The following is a 27,032-nucleotide window of genomic DNA, read 5'->3' on the forward strand; positions in this document are numbered from 1 at the left end:
AAGGGATAGCAAAGGGTAGTCTGGCCTGAGTCCCAGAGAGCTAGGAGAGAGAGCTGAAAGGAGAAAGCAGAATTAAGAGATTAAAAAGGAGAGAGAGAGTTCACAGCATTCCTACATAACCCACAAGGGCGACAGCTCAGCACTCCAAGCAGCTTTAGAATAGAACCTTCCAGAAAACGGGCTAAGGCCTGGGGACATCCACAAGTCAAGAAGGTCCCAGCAAAGTGCCCCTTGTCGAGGCAGGATTTATCACGTGGCTAACGGCTTGCTGGATACATCCTCCCCGTCGCGTCTGTTTCCTGGAGCGGGTCTGCTTCGTGTTCTGGTTGGTTCCGCAATGCATTTTTAAAGCCCAGCTCATGCAGTATTTCCTAAAGAGCCGGGGTTTTAATGAAAAGGTAAGGAAGGCATCAAGTGGCAGATTCCTGCCCTCCTCAGCTGTCAGATGGAGGTGACCCTGCCACCATCTTAAGGTACAGGCAGATCTCCCGGGGGGAATTAAAAGGCTCTTTAAGGCTATTCAGGAGGCTGAAACCTCTTGTCAGTGACAGAATCATCCAAGCTGTGTCTAACGCAGGGTCAGCTGGCCAGAGCAGACGCCTTGCTAGATGAACCCACCTCCGGGAAATGGCATTCAAAATGTGTCTGAAAGCCTGCGGATTCCTACAAGGGGGAAGGAGGCCTGACCTGCAGGCCCACTCAAGGGGCTTCAAGTCCTCTCATCTGAGCTGGGCAGCCCATCACCCACTGGGATGCTCTGAAACCCGGCCTTGGGGAATCATGGAGCTGTGGACTCAGCTCCTCGAATTCCGTTTCCTAGATCCTTGTTTCTCCGAGCCAACTTCATCATCTAAATTAGTCACAGCAGAAGTACATTTACTGGGCGTCGGTGGGGCATGGGTCTTAAAGAGAGTTGGGAAGGGGAGGAAGCCGGTGCTTGTGTTTCCTCTTGTGTTTCTCTAATGAAAAGGCCTCAGAGGCTGGCCTCTGGATGTGCTCAGGGAACAGTAGAGGAGATTTTGAAAGTGAGTTTCTCTGTGAGTTATGGTTATTAAAAGAAAAAAAACCCACCAGTTCTACCATCTAGCCTCTTTCTGGCCTTTAGTTGTCAGTGCTCATTACATCATTAACATCCTTTTTAAGTCTGATAGAAAGTTCAGCTCTGACCAGATTCTCTCCCACTACCCAGCTGGGCTTTAGATGTTCTGCTTCCAGAAATTCAAGCGAAAGAATATGTTTCCTTAAAACCCACAGTCTGCAATGCTTGACCCCAAGTCCCTCACAATAATAATAGTAGTAGTAATAATAATAATAATAATAATATGCAAGAAACAGGGAAGCCATTGCCATGCAGATGGGGCTCAGGGTATCTCAACTGTGGGACCTTGTATCCCACCCCCCCATGGCCCTAATTCATGCCCCAGTCCCCCCTCCCACATTTAGCATGCAGACTCCTAACAAGAAAGTGAAATCTTCTGGTCAAGCCCAGGCCTAAAGGCTACAAAGATGGCTCGGCCAGTAGCAAGAAGAACGAGGGCCTGAGTTAGCGCCTATGACCGGGGCTATGGAAAGTAGAGGCGGGAAGGCTGCCGCGATTTGCTGGCCGTCAGCCTTGCTCCAGGCTCCACGCTTTAGGGGAATAAGGCAAGCACTCAGAGAAGCCCTCCAGACATTCACCTTTGACCTCCAGATGTGGTTAGTCCCCGTGTATCACTCGCACAGTTGTGCATGAAACCACACATGTACCTCCAGGGACTGACCTCTCAGTTACTGAGTTCCCTGTCAGGAAAGAGATGCGAGCACAAGCTGAGCCTCCAACAAGCTCCTGACTCTAAGATCTGATCCCAGCATGGGGCACAGGCCTTTTAGTCCCAGTCCTTGGCAAGATAGGCTGTCCCAAGAAATATTACTAACAAGATGGTTTCGTCTCGTAAACCTTGGATGCAGTCCCAGCCCTCCTGAGAGCTCTCCTGTATACTGGCAGATCCATCCCTCTCCTTGGCAAAACAAATCCCTTTTCTGTTTCTGCTCCTAGGATACTGTCTGAACTTCCCTTATGGCATTGGCTTTATTGCCCCAACAGCCAATCGCATTATACCTCCTCTACGGAGCCTTGTAGACTGGCAGCTTTTATGAATCTGGAGTGTAGGCGAGTTGATTTAGGTAATAATCGTGTCACGATATACAGATGGGCAGGCTCCTCTGGTTTACCACAGGCCTCACTGGTCCCTACTGCCTCATCCGTGGTGTATCACATACTGATACCATTTACTTGCCTGCTTATGGGATTTAATGTTGAAGGTTGAACAGTAGTTAATGATGGTCCCTTTTTTGCTATAGACTGTACCTAGCATCTTATAATATCATATATATACATATATATATATATATATATATATATATATATATATATATATATATATATATAAAATCAGAAAAACATCTCAATGGATGTCTGATAATTAAGTGTCCCAACAGCAGGTAAACACATGGGGACTGCCAGACAGCCTAAAGACACTGGACACAAGGACTGTGGCATTCCGAGCTTCTAGTGTAATGATAGATGTGCGTGGCCTAAGTCTTAACTCCATTTATACAGCTGTATGATCTGGCCCTACTTCTCACCAGGAAGACCACATGAAACAACAAGTTGACCGCAGCTTTACTGGCAATGCAGAGCTCTGGGCCACCCAAGAATCCCCTTAGACCCAGCCATCTAAACACCAAACACCAAACATCTTTCAGGTTGGCTCTGGCAACCTCCAGCCATGGAATCAGAAGCAGGAAATGTCCCTCCCCAAACCAGTCTCAGTCTTTCTCTCTCTCTCTCTCTCTCTCTCTCTCTCTCTCTCTCTCTCTCTCTCTCTCTCTCTCCTCCCATCCCTCTATTTTCTCTCTGCCTGACCCCTTCTCTAGGGTATTTTCTAATCTGTCTAATTTGTAGTTAATGTTGGGGTTCCCAACTGGGACAATGCCAATAGCTTCATGAGCAGCGAGGTAGCCAGTCTCATGGGACAGTAACCAGGAAAGGGCAACCGCGGCTTCTTCCTGTGGAGTAACATTCTTCCAAGATGTTTGCTTTTTTCCGTGTTCTCCAACTGGACCTGAGCTGCACACTCTGCGCCAGCCAATGTTCTGTGTGTGTTTGTGTGTGCTATATTCATATCCATATTCATGTGTGTGCATATGTGACTGCAAACGCATGTGCTCACAGTGAATTGTGTTTCTGCATGTGTGTATATGTGTGCATATGTGCATGCATATGTGTGTGTGTGTGTGTATGTGTGTGTGTATCAAAGGTTGATATCAGGTGATTTTCTCAATCCCTCTCTCAGACAAAAAGCAACTGATCACACTTCTTATCCGTACTAGAATTAGAACAAAACTAAAAGATGGAGGTGGTGATTTCTGCAGCCCTACAAAACTTCGCATTGTGCTTCCTTCCTCTGCCAGCCCTGGAGCCTTCTTCCCATGCACTTCAGCATGTCTGCCAGACACACAACCACATGCTCTCTGGGCACATTCTCCTCACAAAAAGCTCCTTGAGTGACAGTCATGATTGTTGAGGCAAGGACTCCTGCAAAGATTCAGGAGTCAGCTGCATCAGCTATCCTGGCGGTCGAGAGGATAACCCCTCACTTCCCTGTACCCCGGACTCCGTAATTCTTCCCACAGTGAGGGGCTCCTTCCCCAGTGCAGGGCACAGATCATGGCTATGAGCTGGGTCCCTTGGCAGCTCAGCTCCAGGCAAGATTTGTTCCCTTGTTTGTCTGGGGCTTTGGTTTTAATTTGTAATGTTTGCTTAATCTACCATTAGTTGGACTGAATTTAATTTAACTCATTGTAGCAATTCATTTCTTTCAATCTTCCGTTATTGGGTATCACTCTTAAGTTCTAAGTGATTTTTGCCTTCCCCAGTCACCACGCAGGGGTCTGCTGGCCCTGTTATCCCCCTTCGCAAGTAGCACTGGCAATTAAAAGCAGGAAGAACAGAGGGCTGGGGAGTCGAGTGGGATCTGCAGCCTCAAGTTTTTCCATTAGCGTCTATTTTTAAATGAAATCAGACAAAGTTCCCCCCCCCTCCCCTGCCCACGCTGCGGCAGATTGCCAGATGCCATTACCAGACCTTCTAGCTGCAGACCCAAAACCAAGAACATGGCAATTATTTTTAAAAACTAAACCAAAACAACAATAACAAAAAAAAAAAAACAAAGCAATGGTATCTTTAGCTTAGATGGAGCTATGCATTATCATATGGATGGTCATAGCCAGTCTCGTGTCAGAAAACGTGGCTCACACTTAGAGAAAGGGAAACATGCAGCAAGCAGGCCAAGGGTGTTAGAGTAAATGAGAGCAAGGCTCACTATATTAGACTCCACCCTTACAGTATATATATATATATATATATATATGCATATATATATATATATAGTCCCATCCGGGTCCCTTCCTTATTTAAGTCATGACATAAGCTATCACAGTGTGTCTTTCAAAGCTCCCAGTTCTAAACAGGGCAAGCTTTCCTCCAGACATATGTTAAACAGTATACCAGGGACCAGGATCTATATAGCCAAATCCACATCCCTGTAAACCTGAACTCAGCCACATAAGTCTAAGCAAAAAGTCTCATCAAAAAGCCCCTAGCAAAGGCCTCCAAACACCCAAGCCACCCAGCAACCCTGTCATCTGGATCTCTCTAGCCACATTTCATAGTGTGTCAGTCCTGGGACCTACAAGAATACAGAAGGAGCTTGTGGTGGTTTCAATAGGAATGGCCTCCGTAGACTCATGTGTTGGATGATTGACCCACAGGAGTGGCACTACTAGGAGGTATGCCCTTGTTGGAGTAGGTGTGGCCTTGTTGGAAAAAGTGTGTCACTGGGGTGGCAAGCTTTGAAGTCTCACATGCTCAAGCTAAGCCTGGGGTGGCAGTCTCCTGCTGCCTGTGGAACAAGATGTACAAATGTCTGGTGCCATGTCTACCTGGATGCTGCCATGCTCCCTGCCATGATGATAATGGACTGAACCTCTGACACTATGAGCCAGCACCTATGAGTTTTATTTTCCTTTATATGAGTTGCTATGGTCATAGTGTCTCTTCACAGCATTAGAAACCCTAAGACAGAACCCAGTCTCAGCTAGTGTGTATCCACATTCCAGACTGCAGAGAAAGCAATCAAATAAAAGACAGCACTATGCCTTTCAACACATTCAACACATGACTGAAAGACCTGGGCATAGCTATTGCTTTTCAACTAACCCAAGTGGGTAACTCTTGCCTTTTGTGGGCTCAGTGCCTACATCTTCATCTATAGGACAGAGGACAAGTTGGGCAAGAAGGACTTAAGCATCTGGATGTAGACTATCATAAACACTCATGGGTACATAAAGCCTATACTCACATATGTATCTATATAAATAAATGCATACACATGTATAAAATGGTAACAAAATCATCTCGCTCCATTTTGTTTTCCTACACCCACATACCTGGTTGACTCTCACGAATACGAGGAATATTTAAAATGAAGTTTCAGGCATCATCGGGACATGAAACATTGATAACAAATGATGCTTCTTATACGATCTTATGCGTCTTTCCAAGGCAAGGCACACAAGCAAATGTTTCATTACCATATGCATTGTCTTAGTTACACTTTCAATTGCTATGATAAAACACCATGACCAAAAGCAACTTAGGGGAGAAAAGGGTTTATCTCATCTGACAACTCCAGGTAACAATCCATCACTGAGGGTGTCGGGGCAGGAAGTCAGGCAGGGCAGGAACCCAGAGGCAGGAGCTGATGCAGAAGCTATCGAGGAATGTTGATTATTGGCTTGCTCAACCTGTTTTCTTATACAACTCAGGACCAGCTGCTTAGAGTTGGCACCACCCCCTGTTGACTGGGCCCACACAAGTCAATCATTAAAGAAGTGCTTATAAACTTGACTTATAGGCAATCCAGATAAAGGCATTTTCTCAATGGCAGTTTCCTCTCCCCAGATAACTAGCTTATGTCCACTTGACAAAAACCCAATGGGGATGTGAAGCCTTGAGAAAGTGAGTTGCCTTGGATCTAAGTCAAAAGGCAGAAAAGTAGACCTATGAGCCAAGTCTACTGCCTGTTTTTATAAATAAAGTTTTATTGGAACACAGCCATGTGTGCACTTATGTACGGCTGATAACTGTGCTCACTCTATGAAGCTGACATGCAACGGTGACAGTATGGGCCACAAGTACTGAACATATTTACTTTGGGGCCTTGTGCATTAAATGTTGCTTGCTCCTGCCCCAAACAAACTGCGCAGGGAGGGGAAGAGAAGTCATGAGTGGGTGACGACAGGAGGAAAGGAGAAAGAAAATGGAGGAGGAAAAGGGGGTACTGCGAACAACAGGAGGGCAAGACATGATGGTGGGCTGAACAGGAAATAGAGCTCTGCAGGCAGGAAGCAGGAAGTAGGAAGTGCTGAATGGGGTTGGGATGGGCATCTGCAGACCTAAATGGATGAAGGAGAAAATAAGACAAAATGAATAGAGACTGGACACATCGATCAGAATATCGGCTATCCGGGGCTGGAAGACTGGACTTTGTTCTCGAGCCAGTCAGCCACGGTTGGGGCTTTTTTTGTTGTTGTTGTTCTTAGAAAACCTGTGACAGAAACAAAGACTGAAAGAAAGCCAAGCTGGGGACAGTGGCTTCACAGATGTTTTTAATTCCTGACACAAGATGCTGAAGGCCTTGGTGGCCACAGCTGTAACACTTGATATGAGGACAATAGCCAGTGAGGGAATAGAAAGAGTGCAATCATGGTTTGTGATCCCGGCTTGGGGAGGAGGATGGAGGAGGCTCTTCGGCCAGAAGCATGGCTAATGGCTCTGCATGAAGCTCACGTATATACAATGGCAAGGACAACATGCACCAACGTCTCATGCTCTAAATCAAAGCCAACACAATTCTAGGAGGACCAGGACCAGTAATTTCAATGATAGCCCCCACTGAAGCAATGCACTGACCCAGTGTACCACGTACTCCAGAAAGTGGACACAGTAGCCACTGGCTTCATCTCGGCAGTGCCTTATCCCGACAGCCCATCCCTGTCTGTCAGCATCAATCCTGTGAACCTCGACAGACTTCTTCTGAAAGACTTAGAGCAAATAGGTGGCTATTATCGTCTTTCCAATTTCTCTGTCTCTTACCTTCTCATGTTACAGACACCTGTTCATAGCCAGTCTTTAACAAAAAAATCACACTTCTGACAGGTAAATCTTGACGTTCAAATCAATTCATCATTTTCCTGTCCTGTCTGCAAAGGTAGTCAGCTATCTTGGGAGCAAACTGGTCCCACTTCCCCAAGACTCTCATATTACTCAGAAGTCCCATTCCTCCAAACAAGGCACGTCCCCCTTGCAGAGCGCCGAGCTTGGCTCTGCAAACCTTTCAGCCCGATACTCATTAGTTGCACATTAGACTGCACACTCAGAGCAAAACGCCAAGTTCACCTCATGCTTACTTGATGTACTTAAAGAACCCTGTGAATTTATGGCAGGATAATGCAGAGCCCAGCACCTATTTATGAGTTGATCATTTGTACCAAATCCCCCTCAAAGTGCCAGAGGTCACCATTCAACCCGGGCCCGCACTAATGCCACCGAGAGGGCAACAAAGCCAAATGTATGAAAGTTAAAAGCATTAATAAAAGTGTGACTTATAAATTACTTCATCTTTGTCACCCTTTCTGAGATGGGGTGAGAGAGGCCAGGGTAAATTTATTTTTTAAGTGCTTTCTGAGACCCAAATGGGTCAGGCTTCAGATCCTGTAGTCTATAAATCATTCTTTACAGATCTAGGAGATGCGGCTGCATCGCAACATTAACAAATATTGATTTATTTTTATCATTTGCAACTCTTTATGGTACAGCAGAGATCTTACAGCAGGCACAAACATATAATCACTATATATACGTGTGTGTGTGTGTGTGTGTGTGTATGTGTGAGAGAGGGGGGGGGAAGAGGGGGAGGGAGAGAGAGAGAGGACCTATTAAGGGACAACAAAATTAACACTTTTTGTGATCAGAGACCAAACAGAAAATAGTTTGTGGATTTGAACTTCCCTGGGTGATTTTTATCAGGTAAGTTGACATTAACTTAGCACCCTCCTGCCCTGTACCAGGGTGGGTAGATTTCATGCCATGCAAGTTTATGTACAAATTACCTATTCAAGAAATTCTCTGGCCAACACATGACACTAGGTACAGTCAAGAGGCCTGGAAAGTTGAGCCTAGAGAACTGTCAGGGTGTCAGGGGTTGGGATTGGGGGATTGTGGGGGTTTGCACCTCTAGCAAATAAGCTGATATTTCTATCAAAGCATTAAATGAACAGATGTTCATATCTGCAGCAGCTCTGGGAAGCAACTGGGGTCCCTGCTGGAGCAGTGAAGGACAGTTAGCACGTGTGCGCATGTGCCTCAAAGGAAGGGGATAAAGAGAGAGAAGCCATTGCAAAGTGCTACGGCTCCCCTGCCCTTCTCGGCACTCTGGATTTGTTTTCTCTCTTAAACTGCTCACAATTTGGGTCTTTATCTAAGAGACAAAGTAGAGCTGGAACCTGATTGTTTAGCAAAGTTCAGGAGAGGCTAAGATTTCATTGAGATAAACAAGGACCCATAATGCAATGACTAAGGAAAACTGACTTGGGCTCTGACGGTGATTGACACATTCAAGCCACATGGGGAAGACTCGATGAAATAATCATGAACTACAAGTCTTGATTGCAAGGAAGCTGCTCTCCATGCCCCAGCAAGTCACCCACATAACTGGGTGCTCCCTATGGCTGCCAACAAGACAAACGGCATGCCAGAGAGACGTCATGTCACGCTGTGGATTGCCAGTGGCAGAGTGGTGCCTGGGAGTCCCTTTCCGTAGCCTGGCCTGGGAAAACAGTCCCCCAGTAACAACAGGATGTGAGTCAGGAAGCAGATCTCTCTGCCTCCATACTGTGAACACTCTGAGCTGGGTAATTATGGCTAGAAAGGGAGGGGGCTTTGTTCACTGTAGGATATATAGTAACACCCCCCACTTAAAGCAAGTAGATGCTAATTAAAAACTCTGACTCTCTCTCTCTCTCTCTCTCTCTCTTTCTCTCTCTCTCTCTCCCTCCCTGTCTTTGTCTCTTTCTCTCTTTCTCTCCCTTTCTCTCTCTCCCTGTCTTTGTCTGTCTGCCTGTCTGTCTGTCTCTCTCTCTTTCTCTCTCTCTCTCTCTCTCTCTCTCTCTCTCTCTCTCTCTGTGTGTGTGTGTGTGTGTGTGTGTGTGTGTGCCATGTGTCCATGCGCACACACCTATGCATATGCTTGGGAAGGCCAGAAGAAGACATAGTCTTTCTCTACCACTCTCTTCCTTACTTCTTTGAAACTAATCTGTCACTAAACCTGAAGGTAATTTTTTCCCCCAGCAAGGCTGTCTGGTCACCAAGCCCCATCCATCTTCCTGCCTTCAACTCCTACTTCCATGCCTACCCCCATTGCTGGAGGTTTGTTTAGTTGGTTGGTGGGTGGGTTGGTGGATTGATCGGTTGGTTGGTTTTGTTGGTCTGGGGAATTCCAACTTAAGTCCTCACACTTGCAGCTTGCACAACCATCCCCTGCCCTGGACACCCCCCACCCCCACCTCAAAAAACTAAAGTTATTTTTCCCCCAAGAACTTCATCCTACCTAGGCCACAAGCTTTAAGACTTGGCTTCTCTGTACATAACCATAGATTAATTTGTGCTCGAACCCTGAACCCAAGAAGCTGCATGGGCAGGTTTTACCTGCCAACCCAAACCCCTATAAATGGAAGCAATGAGAAGACACTTCCAAGAACAGGAATTCGTGTTGGTTTCTCCTGTTCCTTGAACCTTCGTGCCTTGTGACTGCTCTGACTAGTGAAACAGAACAGGCAGGACACAGCGTTGGGACAAGGAAAGACTCTTAACGAGCATTACAGCTTCTGGGAATGCTCACTCATGAGAGAATCCCTCTTAAGAGCTCAGCTGCCACATCTTTATGTACATGGAGGGGTTTGGGGGAGAGGGGTTCAAGTCCCCAGCCAGACCAGTCAAAGCCACAGATTGCTTCAGCCCCAGCCAGCCTCTAGTTATATCCACTGAGATTCCAAGCAAGAACTTCCCTGCTTAGCCTGTTGGCCCCTGATCATTACTTATAATTTTAAAACCTATAGTATTAAACCACCAAGTTTTAAGGGTACTTGTAAAACTGTGGCAACTAACTATAGTGACCATGAACTGCATTGATATTTCTGAGATGCTAAAGAGAGCTATGTCACACTACTGAAGACACTGGCATGACCAGTGATTGTCTTGGTCAGAGAAACAAACAGATCTCAGTGCCCTAGTCATTGGGAGACTAAATATGTCCTGTTAAGTATCTCATTTCAACCTTACACTCAACTGAGGAGCCAACTACTCTTACCAACCTCCTTGGCAAGTGATGGTCAGGTAGTCCAATGAGCTTACCAGGCCAGAGACACAGTAAGGAGAGAAACTTGGAAAACTTGTTCAAATACAGTCTATGTCCAAAATCACAATATGGCAGTTAACACTGAGCAGTTTTGCTGCTGAGATGGTAGGAAAGAAGCAGAGGTAGGCCTACCAAATGAAACACAGAGAATCCTGCTAAAGACCCCATCCTGGGTACACAAATCCCCAGAGCAATGAACTCAGCATTGTCCTTCACTATGGTTGACATAAGGCCACTCCTGCTTTCAGAAATGTGGCTAACACCATACCTGACTGACTGCCTTTGGTGCCAATTCTAAAGGGGCAAGGGAACAGAAAACTCTACAATGTGATGGCCACTGTGTGGTGGAGAGCATGTGATAGACTCTGTATTCTTAACCTTCTGGTTCATGCTATTGTGGTGATCTCCAACCATAAAATTATTTCTGTGGCTACTTCATAACTGTAATTGTGGTACTGTTAGGAACCATAACGTACATATCTGATATGCAGGATTATCTCATATGCAACCTCTGTGAAAGGGTCATCACCACCACCACCACCACCACCACCACCACCACAACCACCACCACTAACACTACCACCACTAACACTAACAACAGCAATAACACTAACAACAACAACAACAACAGCCCTCAAAAAGGGGTGCCCACTGCCCTACAGACTCTTGGGGGAAATTCACCTCTAGCCATTCCAAGTCTCTGAAACTCAGCTGTTCAGTACTCAACTGAGAGGCCTCAAAGCAAGTCACAAGCCCCTGAGCCACCAAACTTTTTGGGAATCCTTCCTAGTCACCACAGCCATCATGATAATTAATTGTCTCAACATATCCCCAGTGGTTTTGTGTATGGGAACTTGAGAACTGCACCCTGCCTAAGCCCTGTGTCAGCCCTAAATGGTCAGAGGCTTGAGAAACTAAGCTGTAAGCCCTATATTTAGCCTCTGTCAAAATAACTGTGGGCAGTTTTAGTGCATGGTAAGCATGAATTCCCATCCCTCCAACTGCACAGACAGGAGAGAGAGTGTATGTGGTGGTTGATTAGAGTTGTCAACTTGACTGCACTGGGATCAGCTAAAGTCCACAGAACCAGGCACTCCTCTGAGGAATTTTCTTGATTGGATGGATCATTGGAAGTGGGAAGACCTACACTAAATCTTGGTCACACCTACTTGTGGCAGCTCATATAAAAGGTCATAGAAGAAAGAAGGTCTCGGGGGTTTTTTGGTTTTTGTTTTTGTTTTGTTTTGTTTTGGGGGGGGGGTTGGCCTACTTGGTCTCATTCTCACTGGCAAAGCAATTCCCTGTCTTCTACTGGTGGGACATTCCTTCATGATTATTAAAGCCTATGTCTTCAGGATTCCAATGTAGACTGAAGACCAGCTGATACATCCAACCTCTCAGACTGAACAACTCCAGAATTTTTAGCCTTTCCATGAGGTGACAGCTATTGGTGGATTAGCTGGATCACAGCCTGTAAGGTGCTTTAATAAATCATATATGTATCTATTCCTCCAGAGAACTCTGACTAATACATAATATAGAGGCTGGCTATAAGGGTGCTGACCTTGATGGGAAATCAAAGGCACTCTTGTCTCTCGAGTAGACACATACAGGGTGACCTTTGCAAAGGAACTGCTTATGTACTTCTGAGAGCCCTGCACATCCTGAGTTGAAAGTGCATCTCAAAACATCCGTAAGGAGAATTCCACAAGACCTCACCATTAGATGAGGATCTGCAAGGCAATTAATGGCTGCCAAGAGAATGAGAATCCATCACGCCCAGGGATGAGCCTCTGATAGGTTCATCCTACACACATATCTAAGAGTCCAACACTAAGTGGACTCGGCAGGATGTGTGTGTGTATGTGTGTGTGTGTGTGTGTGTGTGTAGTAGTAGTAGTAGTAGTAGTAGTAGTAATAGTAGTAGAAATACAAGAGTATTTGGAAGAAAAGTATGGGATAATAATGTAAATTTATGAAATTACTAAAATAAATGTTTAATAATAATAATAATAATAATAATAATAATAATAACCTTTCCATGCAGTCCTTTCCATAGGAGTGTCCCTTCCCCTCCCCTTCCCTTTCTGCATTCGCCTTCCAGGATGACTCTGTGCCTGGCCCTTCCTACATTTTCATTCTCACCAAAAGGTATAAACTGGCACCAGTGTCAGCCCAGGTGAGACTTTTCTATTCTCTCTGGGTCATTCAAGCATCTGTTTCTCACTCCCTTTGAAGCAGTCTTTTGTGTTGTTTTGTGTCCTGCCCCCTCGGGGATGGGAACCCAGAATTGGAACTTTAATCTCCATCCACCATAATACTCGGACCAGAGCTTTATCCCCTAAAAGCTCAGGAAATGCACGATAGTTTGGTCACACGAGGCTTCTGCCAGCCACGACGTTCCACTTTCAAAGGAAAAGCCAGCATCCATCTCTCACTCACCATGTTATGACTTTTGTAAAAGGCCCTAAAACACAATTAATAACACAATTGCATCTTAACTGAGAATTTTCCACTTGGTAGCTTTTCTCAGGTTGGCTGTCCTTGAAAAGACACCTTTTGCTTGCTTTTTTTTTTTAATTAAAAAAAGAAACTAAAGGAAGTGTGAATGCTTGACTCTTGGATGTTCCTGTCCAGTTGAGTTCTGCTATGTATAGATATTGAAGGCCCCCCAAGTAGCAAAGAATCCCTGACTGACATTTCTTTGTAAAGTTTGTGTTTAGAATTTGTAGGGGAATTCAGTTTTAAAGGAAATCGAATCATTGGATTAGAGTGCCTGGATCTGGCAAGACATATCACCATAGGCTATGACCACAGGGCTTTACATCTCCTGTGGTACCGTGTGTGGTGCTTTGACTAGGAATGGCCCCCTATAGACTCACACGTTTGAATGCTGGACCCAGAGGGGGTGCCATTCTTAGGATGAGTGGCCTTGTTGGAGGAAGTGTGTCACTGTGAGGGTGAGCTTTGAGGTCTCCTGTGCCCAAGCTCTAACCAGTGTGATGCACAGTCTCCTCCTGCTCCCTGAGGTTCAAGGTGTAGACCTCTCAGCTCCTTCTCCAGCGTTATGTCTGCTTGCATACCGCCATGCTTCCCACCGTGACTATAGTGGACTTAACCTTTGAAACTGTAAGGCAGCTCCAAATTAAATTGCCATGGTCATAGTGTCTCTTCACAGCAATATGACCCTAACTAAGACACCATGAGACTCCCTCAGTCCTTACTTAAGTAAGAATACCTATAGCAGCTCTCCAACATGCATGCATTGAAAGAATGAACGAATGAATGGATTTATTTCAATCCCACAACTATTAGTTTCTGCATTTATTCTTTTGGAAAATGTATACAGAGCATTCCCAGTACACCAGGGGCTGGACTCTATGTAAAGCTACCGATGCAAGGTTTAGTGCCGTGTGAAAGGGACAAAGAATAAGCATCGAAACATGAAAGGAAGAGGGGCCTTTATTTGAGTGCACATTAATGAGAAGGTTTTATCAAGTCAGAGGATCATGGCAAGACAAGGGAACACAGGAGAGCAAAACCATAGAGGGGACAAAAAGGCAAAGCTCCACAGAGAAGTGACAGACATAGTACCATCCTGGGTCCACCATCTCTGAGATAACATCCATGACAGATGGTTAGGGACATGGGGTGACACAATGAAGCAGTAAGCGACGATTCTAAGTAGTGTGGGATGGGGGCTCGGACCTCAAGAACAGTGTCGATTCCGAATAGCTTCTAGACAGGAGGTTGACAAACGAAGGCATCCTGCTTGCGTAGTTGTGCTAGGACAAGGTAGATCCCTTCCCTTCTGTGCCCTCTGAGGTTGCTTCTGCACTATGAAAGGGAGGTTAAGAGAGACTTTTAGGACTGCAAACCTAAATTCCTCACCGTTGGGTTTTCGCCACAGACGCAGCTGCCCTCCAATATAAAGAGGACCGAGAGGGATCTGTAATTGTCAGGGAAGGGAGCCAGCATCAGCTGCTGCCTCCAGACCCTGGGACAGCCGGGCAAGAGTGAGAGAAGGGAAGGGATACGTCATGCATCCTGCTAGGTAGGTTTGATGGCATCATAGAAATGACATGGCATGAAAAGCACCCAATCGTGGGGCACATGTACCGCCCCACAAGTGATAGGATGCTGGCCTCTCCCAAAATCATTTCCTGGGAAAGGACAACAAAGGAGCTATTGTATAACGAAGGAATAGAAAACACTGCGTTCTGGCCAACTTAGAAAATATGGGATAAAACAAAGCTGAGCCTGGGGGATGTGTGGGAGGAGCCCCCACATTCTCTTATGTCCTGGAAATCTTCAGAAGAAAAGAGAAAAAAAGTAACATGGTGTGTCTCAATTTTATCGTATTGTCTCTTCCAGTGTCTCATCGGGCCGGAGATAATGAAAGCGTACTTTAAACAACACATCTCCTAAGGCTATAAAGCCTATCCTTTCTTTTTTTTCTGATAGCCTCTGGAACAATGTCACAATGATGCTGCTTCTCAAAATAACTTCACAATTTTCACTAGAGAAAAAGTTTGGCTGTGGCAAGAAGCTTGAATCCTGTTGGTACCTAGGAGTGAATCCCCACCCCCTCGACCTTGCCAGTCCAAATCTATGGGCTTTGTTCACAGTCCTCATATCATATCTGGAATTCCCTGGCTTGTTATTTAAAGCTTCTGGCATCTGCCTCTGCCTGTATTCGACAAATTGTCAACATCAACAAATTATACTTGGCTCAAAAACTCTAAATTCAAAGTGTCGGTTTCTAAGAAATCAATGCATGTCCTTAACTTCTTGAGTCAACTGTCTAACTGTATTCCAAATTCTGCATGGCAAATTTCTCTTAAATATTGCAAAGCATGCCCTTTCCTGAATCGGAGCAATATGCAAATGCGCAGCAGCCTACAAGTTCAAAGTCTGAAAGCAATTGGTCACGGTCACTGCAGCCAACTGATCCTCCTGCTCCAAGGTCTCTTCCAGCTTGCACCAAAGAAGGCACAAGTAGCCAGCTCAACATTTAACATTACTCTCAATATCATAAAAATGTTACAAACCAGATTGGATAGCATAAGACTGCAATCCCAGCTGCTTCAGAGACTGAGGCTGAACCATGGAAGGCTCAAGAACTCCCTGAACTACAAAATGAGTTCAAAGCCAGCCCGGCCAACTTAGAGAGACCCTGTGTCATAATAGAGCGTTCAAAAAGAGTTGAGGACATAAGAGTTTTCAGGGGGCATTCTTGCCTAGCATATGCAAGGCTGAGAATTCAACCCTCTGCACCAGGGAAAGAAAAGAGGAAAAGAAACCGGATGTTACATAGTTCCCCTTCCCTTTGGACCCATTCTAAAGACCCAAGAGAAATTCAATAAACATTTCCAGAAGCAACCACCAAATATCTACAAACACTCCAGACCCTCCTTGGCGAGCAACTCCCAGGGTATTCACAGCCCTGGAGAAATGGGTCGTATTTTCCATTCTCAAGGCTAAAGGGATTTGAAAAGGGCAACAGAAAAATCACACCATTGATGGTGTGCCTCCCTGAAGGCAAAGCCCTATTTCCGAGCCTGGTACTGACATCCAGAAACAGCAGGCCATGTGTCCACTCCAAAGTCATCACACTTTGGCTGTGGATCCCCACAGAGTTAGAGTGGCCCTGGGGGGGTTCCGATGAAAGGTGCTAAATAGATTAGTGCTATCGTTTATTAGAGCATAAGAAACAGATGGGGACAAGGGAAGTGACGGCTGCGAGGAGGTGGTTTGGAAAGGCAGAGTATGTGCGGCCCTGGGAGACTCATCTCCAGGGTGCCCATTAACATTCCCGGGTGATGCTGTCTCAGCACCCTGCGTGGATGCTACAGCCCTTTGCAAATCCATCCCTCGACTTTCTTCCCTTCACGCACTTAATCTAACACCTAATTATAAAATAATTGGCAACCCCACAAGTTTCTACTATAAAACTATCCCACCAAGAATGATGATTTTTTTCAACTCATTGCTCCCTGCATCCACAGAGTGAGTTGGATATAGAAGAGGAAATGGGAAGAAGGATATTTGCTTAGAAAAAGGCCTTTCTTGAGGCTCAGGAACAGATCTTTTGACATCTGTTCGAGGCCTACGACTGTAGGGAATAGTTTAGCAATCTGGAATGCTACTTGACTTGGGCTATGCATACACTTCTTGCTTGATTATTCACTGGACAAACAAGGACCTTCCCACATGCCCCTCCCCTCATAGTGCACATAGCAACCTGAGACCCTCCCTAACCTATATCAAGCTGCATGCATGGCCCACTTCCAACAATGGACTGAGTGATTCATCCTTGATGAGAGCCTATGGTGACTGCCCCACCACCACCACCACCACCCCTTTCCATTCAAACATACTACAACACATCCTAGAACAACAGGCAGTGGGCCAGTCTGGCCTACATGGATTTCAGGTACATATACAGTGAGGTGTGTGCATGATTAAACTCAGACGCATTTCGGGAAAGGACATGTACAGTAGACGCTTCCATGAATAAAGCCTATCAACCAAAACAGAGATCCACTTGCTGTGGGTTCCCCTTAACAGCTAAACTCCTCCTTCTCTTGAACCCCCATAACAGGAAGCTCAAACTATGACCAGACTCTTGAGTAAGTCATCACTCACTGCTAATTTGCTATGTATCTTCTCATCTGTATTGTTATATCACTTTTCAATAAAGTTTCCTTGTGGTTCTACAACCCGTGTGATCTTTATTTCAGTTCCTGAAGGCCAAGAAAGAGGCCAAGAAAGTGGAAACACCTGGTCTAAATGCCCCCAGCCAGAGACACATTTGTTTTCCACTGCCCAAAGCTGACCTTCAGCTGTCTGTAGTTTTGTCTACTTCTGTGGGGTTCTTGAAGTAATTTGTGTTTGTTTACTGTATCTGGTTCTGTTCCCTAACTTACCCACCCTCCCCCTAAGTCTTTACAAACTTCTGTTTTTCTGAGACTATGTGGGAGAAACAAAAACATCTTAACCTATGATAAGCTCAAGTCAATGTGTCATCAAAACCCTACGGTTATCCATTCCTTAAGACTATACTGCAGTGAACAGAGGATCCAGCCTTGTTTACTTGTAGTGCAGTTTCATGACCAAAAGCAACCTGGGGAAGAAAGGGTTTATTGACTTGCACATGCTAGTCCCTGTCCATCTGTGAGGGAAGCTGAGGCAGGAACTCAGGCAGGGCAGGAACCTGGAGGCAGGAACTGAAGCGAACTTATGGTTTGCAGGACTCTCATTTTTATACAGCCTGGTGCTGTACCATCAACAGGGCCCTCCCACATTCCACAGACTTGCCTACAAGCCAATCTAATGGAGAGATTGTCTCAACTGAGCTTCTTTTCTCAGATGATTCTAGGATGTATCAAGGTGTCAAAAAAAAAAACAAACAAACAAACAAAAAAAGCAAGAAAAAAAAAACCTAACCAGCACAGGATTGAAGTGAATAAGACTCAACTCATTCAGGACACAGGATTGTTCTTGTTGCTGTTGTTGTTGTTGTTTTATGAGACTGGGCATCACTATGTAGCCCAGGCTATCTCCAAACTCCTTCCCTGATCAACTGCTGGCACTGCGGACACCACCACCAAGCCCAGCAAAAAGCATTTCTTTATATTTAATTTCTGACCTATGAGCTCATTTGAAACAAGAGTCTTCTTAAGCTCTTATCTGGTGTGTCATTTTTATTTTGCTATTTGTTCATGGGCCAGATCATACATAGAGTATATAAATGAACATCTAAACTACTGGCCCTTTCTTTGAAGACCATTGCTAAGTAGTCCTCATTTTCTTTACAAATTCTCTCCAGACCATAAGTGTTAGAAATTTGGGGTGAAGACTGAAATAAGAAAGGTGAAATTCAACACTCAGGTTTACTATTTCATGATCTAAGCGAAGGTCTCATATAGATGTACACAGAGAGAAGACAGTGAGCCAGAAGTCTTCCTTCTCCAGTGTGACCATCAGAAGATCTCACAAATAGATCAGTTCTTGTAGTCAGATGTTCTAGCACTTACTGAACAACAATGAGGAATTCTTTACACGGGACAGAAAAGAAACACAAAGCCTAGTATCTTTCCAAAGCAACTCAGGGCCTCCAGAAAAGAGAAAATAAAACTATTCAGCAACCCTCCTACAATGTACATCTACAGTCCATCAATCACCATACTGTGTGATGTCTATAGGATAAAAACATATAGATGCATAGATGTGTACCCATTATTCCCCTAAACCTCTGAAAGGACTGTGAAGATTGTATTGTGCTCTAAAATAAAGAACAGAAATTACACAAAGACTCTGGATGTGCCAGAGATGCAGCCATGCCTTAAACAGAAGGCAGAAGGAAAACCAAGGAGCCCTGGTCAAGGTCAGTCTCTATGGTTGATGGTCCTCTGAGTCTGCTATAGAATGTTAGGAGTGGCCTCTCTGGCCCCTTGCTGCTGCACTGCAATTGACATTCACTATCTAGTGCTTGTCAATCTCAAGACTGATTACATGTCTGCTCCTTCCTGAGCTTCCGAGCAAACAAACAGATATAAGGTAATAGAAGGGTCAGATGCGGCCTTAGCGAATGAAGAAGGTAAACTCCAAGCACATGGACCGACTTGTCCCACATGCTACCTCCAAGATTAGGTGGACCTTGCCCTGAAGCATGAGAAGATGGCAAGAGCTTCTGTATGGAAGATCATTTCCAAAAGACAGAAGCATAGAGTGAAGCCAATGCCTTAGCTATGGTCCCCAGGCTTACCAAATACAGGAATGTGTATGCAGTAGATGAAGGAAGGTCAGAAGTGACCCCAGCTGACTCCTCGGCTGATGGAAGGACGCATCAGCAGTGGAGAAGGTGGCTTCCCCACAGTGAGTTCTGCCACAGTCCATGACCAGTCAAGTCCACTTGGGCTGGGTTCTGCAGACCACAGATAGAGCAAAGAGAGGCTGGAGGGAGAGAAGCAGTGGAGGAAAGGCACCCTCAGAAATGATTGGAAATGCTCTTCTGAGAGTAAAGGCACAAGTCTATGGTGACTCAACACCCACCCAAACCTAAACAAACCACAAGACACTCACTGTGCTCCCTTAGACGGGGCAGGCAAAGCCTTAAGTCAAGGTGTTCCCTACCTGTGTCACATGTGAGGTGCAGAAGTGGGAGTGAGTTGGAGGTCCCTTTATCTTTGTAGAGAGATGTAGAAGAGAGACTGGAGGGTGAAGGGAGAACCAGCACTGGATTCCAGACAGCCTCCCTTCAGAATGTGAGAAGAGCTGATTGCTTGCAAGCTATCAAGAACACTGCACGCTCACACTTCCTGCATTCCCTTGAAAAGCTCAAGGCTGGGTTTGACCTCACTTCCTGGGTTACTGCTTTTTCTACATCCAGTCTAGGAGCAAAGTGGAATTGAAAAGGAACATAAAAGAAGACAAAGTGGACCTGTGGAAATGAAAAGAAATATGTTCCCAGTGCGTGAGAAAGAAAGCAGAGGAGAGTGGAATAGTATTGATTTCAAGTACATGAAAGCCTTCACTCTAAGACAAGAACAAAGGAACAAGTGCACAACACAAGGAACTTTCCTTCAGGATATGGAGTCGTCTGCAGTGTCCCCAAGCAGACTCTGGAGCATGTGTTCCAGTCCACATTAAATCCATCTACAGGGCAGTACTCAATGGACTATTGCACATTTGTGTAGTCTGCAACCCCACAAGACAGCAAGTAATTGGAGGTATCATTGAATAGAATGTCCACAGCAGAAAACATGGGATGATTAGGTATAAGCTTAATCAATTCAAAGTAAGATTCTTACATACAAAAAATAGGTCCATTTGGCAGGTTGGATGGGGGTGGGTATTTAAATAAGATGGACCCTTAAAGCAAGAGAGAACAAATAGTTTTCGTGTATGCCTGTAGCCATCAGTGGAGCTACTGGCAGATGTTCAAGACACATTCCAGGCCAGGAAGAGTATCGCATTGCTCCACCAGCCTCTTCTCTGATGTGGCCATGAGTCATGAGTCCGTTTAGCCAATGAAACATGAGGAGCACTGAGTGGTCACATCAATGCAGAAACCTGACCCTTTTTGTGGTTCATAAATCTATTTTTCTGCCTCTGGAATGATTGAAGCCAGTGTCAAGACAGAACTTCTGAAAGATCAGAATGAAGAGTGGACAGATGTTTGTCACCTGTGTGGGATGGGTCACATGAGTAGGTACAACTTAGAACATGCTTGGCATCGTTGAAACAATGGGTGAATCTAGCTTCACCTGGCTGATTCAATACCTCCTAATAAAGATCATATAGGAAATGCCCTCCCCCAAAGGGTCATGTGTTAAACACTGGGTTGCCAACTAATGGGACTTTTGAGATAGACTGGCTTGGGAAAGCTTTGATTTCATCAATGGATTCATTGACAAGGTTAACATATAAAGGTATGAGGAGGTGATGCAAACCTGAGAACTGAGTTTGGCAGGAAGAAGTAAGTCACTGCAGGCATGCCCTTGCAGATGATGAATAGATCCCAGGTCCTTCCTATCTCTCTGACTCCCAGCGCTGAGCTACCATGGACTCTCATTCCTATGTTTTGTTTCCTCGCAGGCCCATAAGTCATGAATCTGGTCAATTCAGGATTGTCATTTCTGAAACCGCAAGTCAAAATGAAACTTTAAGTCAATTTTCTCAGGTGTCTGATGATGGTGATGGAAAACCAAAACACTTTCATAAGCCTAACTACCACTCCCTTTTAATTCTTGGAATATAATTAATCAAGGCAACAGTACTACATTTTGCTAGCAGGTTGTAATCTCCCAGTGTCCATGATCCATTCACCACTAAGGAAAAACCTTAGAATTTCCATAGACTGGATGTCTGTAGACCAACACACCAATGCTGTCTTCTTTTCAGACCTATTTACCTTTTCTCAAAGAGTTCTTGTACTCAAGCCTACAGTCACGATGGTCATGGGCCTTCTCAGAAGCCTAGACACTCCAGATGAATGACATTTTATTTCCCAACTCATTTAGTTCCTCTTTCAGAAACAGCAGAGAGATGGACCTCTGCTACAATAAAACCATGGTACGCTGGGACATGACATGCCCAGTTCTTTAGCCTGACCATTTGACAATGAATTCTTTCTTACTAAGAGTGTTTAAGTGTTGTCAGATTTTACCTGAATTCAATAGATTGTGCATATGTTTATGGTATTCCAAACTATGCCAGAAAAGCATTATCTTGCTTTTCCCATTTGAGATGGAATTAGTCTTAGCCATAGCCACTATAGACCTTCACTTTATTTTGAAGTTTTTAGTGTCTTATTGAAATAAAATAAATTATTTTTGATGTAAGTACATCTTCTATCACTTTATAGACTCTAATAAAATGACTTACATTGGTGCATCATAGGGAAAATGTCAGCTCAAAAAAAAGCACACACCACCAACTTAACATACACATGGTAAAAATTGGTTATATAGGGTTTGAATAATGTTCTACACTCAAAGAACCCTAAGGATATTCACATGCCTTCCAGGGAGCTAAAAGACACAGTGCCACATTTCGAAAGACTTTTGCAAAGTACCAAGTATGAGCTATAGGGGGAATAAGCAGATGTTCCCAGTAAAAGTTCCCTCCTGCTTCAAATGGAAAGAGGTATGTCCAAACATCAGCCACAGGGAAAAGCCATGTATGCTTCTCTAAGACTTACAAGTCAACTCGAGTCATGGGAGCAATAGATACAGGGTAGATGGAGGTTCTCTGAAGTCATGGGAACACTAAGAAACTTCCTGTGATGTTTCACTGACCACCAAGATCAGTTCAAGTCCTGGTCCCTCGGGAAAGTCTGAAATTTAGATAGCTCGAAGCTATTTCAGAAGCAAAGCTTGGAGAGCTAGAAGACTGGCCTGTTGTGGTCTTAATATAAAACAGCCCAAAAGTTCATGTGCTGAATGCTTGGTCCCCAGCTGGCAGCACTATCAAGAGGTAGCAAGATCACGAGGCTGCTAATAACATCATCAATCAGTCCATCCATTGATTAGTATAGCTGAAGAGGACTTTAGGAGGACTGAGGCCTAAGAAGAAAAGGCAGGGGAGCTGGGGCTATGCCTTTAAAAGTTATGACTTCTCTCTCTCTCTCTCTCTCTCTCTCTCTCTCTCTCTATCTCTATCTCTATCTCTATCTCTATCTCTATCTCTATCTCTATCTCTATCTCTATCTCTATCTCTATCTCTATCTCTATCTCTATCTCTTCCCCCCACCTCTTCCTGGATTTCTCCCCCACACCCTTCTGCCATGATATCTCTGTCTTGCCCCAGCCAACCACAGACTGAAAGTGTGAGCCTAACAAACGTTTTCCTCCTTGAAGGCATTAGTATCAGGTATTTTATCACAGTCATGGAAAAACAACTAACAGAGCCTCAGAGAGGAGCTTGGAGCACATAGGGAACTGACAGACTGACAGGTAATACTTGCATGCCCTGGCCAAGGCAATTACAATAAATGAAAAAGTCAAGTTATCTTGGTTAAAAAAAAACAAAACAAAAAAACAAAAAAACAAAAAAACAAACATCCAATTAGGTCTACATGTGCAATAGAAGGGAATACAATTTCTTAGGACAACTTTACTGGCCATCTCTATGAGTCTCTTAAGCCATCAGAATAAATGATGCACTTGCCCTAATGATACCTGCTGCTATCCAACCATACACATATGACCTTATGACTCTACCATTCCATTACCCTAAGTCTAATCTTGTATACTGTGATCCAAGCCAGCATTTGAGACAGAAGCTCCTTGTCTTGGTTAGGTCTTCCAGTTAGGCTTATTAGCATTTCTCTGTCCCTTGTCTTCCTGATTCTCCACTTCTACACATCTCAAAGGGCCATCTTCCTAGCTCTGTGCCCTAAGATAATATGCATTCACTGTTAGGTCTTATAAGCCAGTCTCCTGACCAAGCATCTGGATAGAACAGGACTTACTTAATCTTGGTCTCTCCATGCCCCACACAGAATTGGGCACAGAGTAGGTAATCATAATATAAAACTTTATGCTATTACTGAGTTAGAAATGACATTAAATAGCAAGATAGGGAGAAGAGCAAAGTCAAGGAAAATAGTCACCTTTTCTCCAGTTCCCAGAGTCCCTACCACCACAGGAGAAAGAGCCAGGGTGCATTTCTTCAGTAGTGCCCAGTTGCTCCTCAGCAAAGAGCTGTGTGACTAGTTTATGTTTCACAGTGCCCTGGATATCCACCCAACCTGATTTCACTTTGGTACACAATGAGATTTTCCCAGGACCAATCCCCAGGAATTGGCTGGCTTTTTCTTCAATCACAATAATTTCCTTTGATGGAGAACTGTCTTGTTTTTTTTTTATCATCTGACAAGGGAGTACTTAATGTTCCCTGAGCTCCAGAGTGTTTTGCCTCTAAAGCACATTCAAGGACAGAAGCATTTTGTATCCTCAGCTTAAAACGAGGCCAGCTACGGTCCTTGCCAATCCAGGTTGATTCCTGCATGCTCTGAGCAGGATTCGTAACTATGCACAATGAGTAAAGTCCTCTGTCCTGCAGACCCAAATCCAAGACTGTCCTGGCCTCAATCCAAGACTATCTTCTCAAAGGGGTAAACTGGCATGATCTTCATTTTTCTCCCAGGAAGTATTTCCTGTGACAGCCATTTTGTTCTTCCAACTGGGATGCAAGAGACTAGATGAAGGCAAATATTCTAGAAGAAAGAGAAAGCCTGCTCTATGTACCCCAGGGAGACAACAGGAAAGCAGATTAAAAGACACTAGACACACACACACACACACACACACACACGTTCTGACCTCCATCCCCAGGCTAGAGCTCTGAGAGAGAGGCAGGAAGACAATGGGGCTCAAGTTCAACGGGAAATGAAGGTCAACCAAGAACATCCCTTTCATAAAACACTCAAGGGCTACAAGGACTGTGTCAGGGGTCAGTTTTCCTCTCTCACTGATAAGCTGGGGTAGCTAGAACTCAACCTGGGGACAGGTAAGATGAGGCAGAAGGTCTCAGTTGGCCTTTCTAGAATCTTCTTCACTCCGATATGACAAGGGAAGTATCTATTGGCAGCTTGCTTATGCCTGCCATAGAAGAAACCAGGGTTGATGGGCTGAGAGGGTAAGGGAAAGGTCTTGTCAAGCTTGAGGGCCAGAGGACACAGGAGATTTCCTAGATAGGGGATCTGAGAGCTAGATCAAACAGAGGTGCTCAGAGCTGGTGCTAGGGAAGAACTAGGGCAGCTGGGAGATGCTTTTCCTGGTTAAGAGAAGACAGAAGGAACCACATTCTCAGAGTGGCAAACTCGACTATGGAACCCCTGGAAATCTTGCAATTCCACACAAGGCCCCAAGTGTGTGACTGACCACCTTCTCCTCTGTCACCTGTCACTGTGAGTCCAAACACATACACAACACCCAGAAGCCTTCTTGGGAAAGAACATAAACAAAGGGGAGAAATCTGAAAGAATAAACTAAGGGAAACTTTCCCAAAGAAACTAGTTAAACTGTTCAATCAAACTAGACTCCCTTTTCATTGATAACCAGCCAAGTAAGTAGGGGGATAGGGGAGCAGGTATCAGATCTGTCATGAACAGTTTTAAATGCTTATTCGTTTCACCAAGAATGGTGGCACAACCCTATAATCCAACACTTGGAAGCTGAGGCAAGAAGACAGTGAGTTTAACCCCAGCTTGGGCGATACCATGAGATCAAAAAAGCAAGACAAACACTACATTTTCTTTGTTCATCGTTGTCGTGTGCACAAGTGTGGAAATGTCTCTAGTGTCATGCCATAAGGAACGTATATAGAAAACGAGGTTTGTAAATCATCTCATAGTAGAATTGCCTGATGCTGGCTGCCACACAGGGGGTAAGTAGGTGAGAGCAATCCGGTCCTTGGTGGGTACCAGTCTACAATAGGAAGAGAACACTCTCCTAGTCTAGCTTCCAAGAATTACAGGGCTTGGTAGAGATGGTGAAAGTAACTGCTCTCGCTATAGGTTGAGGATCCCTCACTCAGAATGTTTGGAACCAAAACTGATCAGACTTCGGCAGTTTGGCATATTTTGTGTGTATTTGCGTGTATATAGGGAAATATCTTGGGGTTGATAATCAAACTTAAGTGTGACATTTATTTACTTTCCACACGTAATCCTTTGACCTGTTATCTGTACATAAATATATTCATTATTTTTAATAACTTTGCACATGAAACTAAGATTCCTGGAATTGAATTTGCATATGAAGCATTACATAAATGCTCAGAAAGTTTTAGATCTAGGGAACTCTCAATGTGTAGCAGGAAGATAGAAGAATTGAGTCTTTTCCCCTTTAATGTGAAGGGCTGGGATTGTAGGTGGATGAGTGAATTACTTTCATAACATGAATAAAGCCCCCGGCCATTCCCAGTACTCAACAAACTGGGCACAGTGGTGTAGACCTGTAATCTCAGCATTCTGGAGGTGGGGCAGGAGAATTAGGAGTTCAAGGTTATCCTTGGCTACTGAGGCCAGTCTGGGCAACATGAAACCCTATTTCAAAACAAACATACCAAAACCTCTGCCCTGTTTTAATTTCACAAACCCAGTATACCTATATCATTCTTATATGGAAGGTAGAAACCACAGATGGAGTCAGGTTAGAATCTTAGCACAATGTTCCCACAATCCAAAGGGAGCCCCTAACCTCCAATCCACTGCCTTTGTCCTGCCCTAGCTCTTTGGGCCCAAGAAAGGCATGGCCTGCCAAACAAGAATTAGGCCTTTTGTGACATCTATGCTTCTAATTCTTGTGCCAGCGGAACCCCTACCTTACTTTGCAGTGTTCCGCTGTTCTCTTGGACAGGTCTTCAGCAACACAATGTGTACAAAAGGAAAGACAGCCTGACAGAGCGCGCACATTTCTCCCACCGTTATTTGGATTTCCTTCTTTGTTTTTTTGCAGAATTTGTCTAGAATAGATGTCAATTTACTTTGTAAACATTGCGCTTAATTGTTGGTGAGATTGCAAAATAACCAGCGCAGACTGGAGTCGTTTTAGACAAGAACAAATCATTTGAATATGGCAGTGAGCAGGGCACTGCGAACAAAGCCTGGAGTTTTATTTAAGGAATAACTCAATCACGCTGAGCGAAAGACAATACCAGGGCTCCTTCTGTGTGCAGAGCTGAAAAGCCCAAAGTTTTCTCTGTTTTAAGATGTGTGAAGATATTCAGTACAAAGGGCCCAGTTTCAAACATCCCCGAAAGAAGAGAAGAAAAACTGCTCTGGTTCACAAAGAAACAAAGCCTCTGCCACCAACAAGGAATCAAATACTATGAAACTGGGTCCTCCGAGATGACAAGGTCAGGTTGCACGCAGCTGTCCACAAAACTGGGCAACTGGCACAGAAGTTTTATCTGGCTGTATCGTAACATGCGGCCCATCAAACACATCGGATGTAACGGACAAGGATCAAGAAACACTGAAAGCATGCATCCACAGCTGAG

At 44.6% G+C, this 27,032-nt stretch overlaps 1 long non-coding RNA gene across 1 annotated transcript in view; it reads right to left on the minus strand.

Annotated features, from left to right (window-relative positions):
- LOC127672034 (uncharacterized) overlaps window positions 1–23,758 on the minus strand; it is a 665,744-nt gene extending 641,986 nt beyond the window's left edge. The window contains exon 1 of the long non-coding RNA XR_007974819.1: window positions 23,638–23,758. This is a non-coding gene — a long non-coding RNA (uncharacterized LOC127672034). The remainder of the gene's footprint in view (window positions 1–23,637) is intronic.
- Between the last annotated feature and the right edge of the window lie 3,274 nt (window positions 23,759–27,032).

The sequence above is a fragment of the Apodemus sylvaticus genome, chromosome 21, assembly GCF_947179515.1.
Source record: "Apodemus sylvaticus chromosome 21, mApoSyl1.1, whole genome shotgun sequence".
Lineage (NCBI taxonomy): Eukaryota > Metazoa > Chordata > Mammalia > Rodentia > Muridae > Apodemus > Apodemus sylvaticus.